At 39.3% G+C, this 3,873-nt stretch overlaps 1 long non-coding RNA gene across 1 annotated transcript; it reads left to right on the forward strand.

Moving 5' to 3' along the window:
* The first annotated feature begins 621 nt into the window (after positions 1–621).
* LOC133622589 (uncharacterized) lies at positions 622–2,067 on the forward strand. Its single transcript, XR_009817801.2, has 4 exons — positions 622–670; positions 752–889; positions 1,407–1,506; positions 1,577–2,067. It is a non-coding gene; the product is annotated as an uncharacterized lncRNA (long non-coding RNA).
* Positions 2,068–3,873: the final 1,806 nt, after the last annotated feature.

The raw sequence follows: 3,873 nt of genomic DNA on the forward strand, positions 1-3,873 counted from the left end.
CTGTGTTTACATCCATTAGAGCACAATAATTAAGTAAAAAAAACACAACTTCAAAGGTGTCAGCGCCACACCCCACCGCAAGTTCCTGTTTTATGAATATCTTCAAGTTAACATTTTGAACTGCCGCTGTTTTTTTTATTTTAAATGTTTTACCTTTAATAATCTAACTTAAGTAGATAATTACATCTGACATTTAAAGTTAATTTTATTGTGGATAATTGTCCGGTAATTAGCATGCAAGACATTCCAGGGCTGTGTCAAGCTAGCATATAAAAGGATGGCTCGTTGTTGTCCTCAGTATCAAGCATCTTCACTGCAAAGGTAAGACGACAACTTTACATTTTACTTTTACATTTGTAATTCAACAATGTTTGTCTCTCATTGCTCAGATGGCATTTTCTCTTGGCGTCTTCCTCCTGTGTGCGATGTGTGCGGTGTTGACTCAACAGGTAAGTCCAAACCTCACATGCTGACTTCAATAATCCAATGGTTGATGCAGTGTTGTGTTCATGAAAGTTTGTTCTTTTCTTCTTTACAGGCCAGTGGTTAGTAGCTGTTACACCTGGACACTTTTTCCACATACTTCCTGTTCTTTTTCACATAAAATAACATTTGTATTGCAGTTCAATACATCTACCAAAAGGGTCCCGCAACCTTTGAACGAGCACAGGTACATAAAGATTTCACGCTGTAAACTGTGCTAATAAGAGGATTCAGTTGGGTGATCCTGTTTTGTACTTTGTCTCATCAGGAGTCATGCATCAAGCTTGGTGCCATTCTGGTGTCATTCCGCAATGACCTGGAATACCAAGCGGTTCTTTATGAGATCTCCAAAAATAATGAAGGAGCCATCGTAGACACCTGGATTGGAATCAAAGACACCATCCAGGTGTGACCAGTAGCAAAGTCCACTGAAGGGGAAGAGTGGGTAGAGGCGGGACTGGGTGGTGGTCTGAGGTCAAGCTGATACAGTGTTGACTCTGCCAGCACCTGTGGTTTTCTGGTCTCTGACTCGGCTGCTTTCACAAACTCCCTGGGCTTCAAGTTGCCCTGCCCAGGAAGGTCTGCTGGGTTTGCCTTGCCTTTAACCTGCATTGTCTTCAACATCTGCAGCACGGGTCTTTTGCAGGCTGTCCATCAGGTAGTGGGTGTGTCTGTCTTTGGGGTGTGTGCATTCTTGAGGCCTATTGCTGCCTCTGCTTTCATTGGTGTCCTCTCGGACTAGTCCAGGGTGCACAAAATGGGCACCACTCACTCCCCTGTTCCCCAGGGCATATATTCTAGCGCTGCATGACTGCTGCCAACACAACAGATACACTCTGACACTCTTTCAAGGGTGCATATACCAAGTAAGGCAGTGACCCTTTTTTTTAAAAGTGATTCAATGAAATGTTAATGTCTTCCAGGAGCGTACCTTCGTTTGGACTGATGGCACACCCTATGACCCTATTGCCTTTCGTCTCTTTCGTGTCAAAGACAATACTAATTCCGTGTACATTGGAACTGGTATGAAGAACAAAAACTTAAACACTGGATATGATTAGAAGATTTCACAAGTTGTTTTGTTTTCTTACAGATGAAATGGGGCACGCTAGCGAAGGCTATGTCCAGAGACCATTTGTTTGCGCCAAAGATAAATAGTCTCATCGACGACAGCGGCCCCTAACCATACCAGACATGAGCAAACTATGACTCTGCATGTCATATATTGGCCAATAAGCGTTTCAATCTGTCCCACGGAACGCTTCCAAATTCGCTTTTACCGCCTTCATCATTCAATGCTATTGAATAAATGGTTTCTGAAGCTGAAGCGCGGCGGCTGGGGTCTGCAGACTAGCGTGGTGGAGGACAGAAAAACAAGATTTCTGCGACAAAGTTCTGTAGAAAATGTCCATTTTATGTGACATTTATGCGTTTGTTTTCTTGTTTGGCTGTGTTGTTTGTCACATTTTTGCTGTGTTTGTGCTTGATGGCAAAACATGTCTAGGAGGTCGTCGCTTGGGCATTCAGATACTCTTGATGTTCAATGTTTTATTGTTCATCTACACTCTGGCTGTCTTATTCAATAAAAACCTTTAAAATCAATGTTTTGTCTGTCATTATATCCTGGTGAATTTTTCTCCACAGTCACATTTATAAACGGTATCAGCATTAATCTGCATCAGATTTTATCAGTATCAGAATTTATATTTTTAAAATGTACATTGTTAAATATATATCTTGAAGACAAACATAACCACCATCTTGATTCACAAACTTTCCAAAATAGAGAATGCTGTTGCGTTACGCTAAGCATTTTTTTTTTTTTTTTTTTTTTTTATTGAGACAAAGATAATTTATGTATTTAATATTTGTTTGCTTACTATAGTATATTATTTTTTATTTATTTATTTGTTCACTGTTATGTTACAGAGAACAAGAAAATAGGATGAAATTGCTATAGTATGAAAAGGGGTCGGATTAAATAAGCTCAGTTTCTACCTACTCCTTTTCGGACGTGCTGTAATGAAACAACTGTAAATATGTGATGAATTACATTGTATTGTATGCATGTTTGAAATGAACTGAAACTGAACTGAACTGAACTGAAACATTGTTGACAGATAACATCAACAATGGCCAGAATGTAGGTGACGAATGCCACGTCTGTGACTATGTGGTATATCAAACATCAGTTTGAAGATTATTGTTGAGAGAGAGAGTCCCAGACCGTAGTCGAGGAGCACATGAGGGACGTTCCCTCCAGGGTCGATGCTTTCAACACCCTTCACTTTACCCGACAATGGGTCTGCTAAGCTCTGCTTTCGGGTCGGAACGACGAGGCCGCCGATTTGTTACAATTTGGTCGCTTTATTCTTATTTCTGCGGGACACAACCCGAGACATTCACCACTCCTGCTGCATGCTCCCGCTCCCTCTCCTAACTTTTCCACTCACTTCACTCACCCAACACACTGCCGTTCACACACACACACATATATACACTACTCTCTTAACACTTGTGTGGTTGCACCGTCTTTCTGTCTCGCTGTGGATTCACTGCATGGAGTGAGAAGAGAAACTGATATCTTGATATACCAACCCAAAACAGAAACTTGTTTTTTAGTTTTGATGGTTTTAAGGTAGACAGTGAGGCAACATCCTGTCACTTCCAATGTGTGGGTTTATTTAGTTGCTTCCCAAAGCCTTTGTGTAGTGTTCAATAGTTTATACACTACTGCCATCGAGTATCTCAAATCTACAACTACCTTCAAATTTACTTTAACTATTTGATTACTATCACCACACTCATCCTACCTGGCTACCAGACACTCTCTCCACTGATAAATAGCAACAATGGAAAATTAAATAAGTCATAAAAAGTATCAATAATTGTTGATATCAATCAATATAAAAAATGTATATCATGATATAGTTTTCAGCTATATTGCCCATATTTTTTATATTCTAGTCCAAGGCACCCCTCAAGTCAAAAAGTTTAGAACACCCCTGCCCTAGGCAACTCATGTACCCAACTTAAAGCAAAACAAAAAGAATAAAGTTGAATACAAAAAAGCGATTAAAGCTAAACCACCATCAAATTATAATATTCAACTAACTAAATCAATCAATCAAAAGCAAATTTTCTACACACACACACACACACACACACACACACATATATATATATATACGTGCAGTCACCTGCCATCATGGAAAGAAAAAAAATGTAAAAAGAAAAAAAAAAATTAAATTGTTATATGTATCCAGTGATTATACTATAAAGTTATTTTCCATTTAACTTCACCAGTTTTAGATTATTTTTATTCGAAATCGCTGAATTTTCACATTTGCCGTTCAAATACTGAGAAGAGACGGTGCGGTGAACAGCAGC

Source organism: Nerophis lumbriciformis, linkage group LG23 (genome assembly GCF_033978685.3).
Source record: "Nerophis lumbriciformis linkage group LG23, RoL_Nlum_v2.1, whole genome shotgun sequence".
Lineage (NCBI taxonomy): Eukaryota > Metazoa > Chordata > Actinopteri > Syngnathiformes > Syngnathidae > Nerophis > Nerophis lumbriciformis.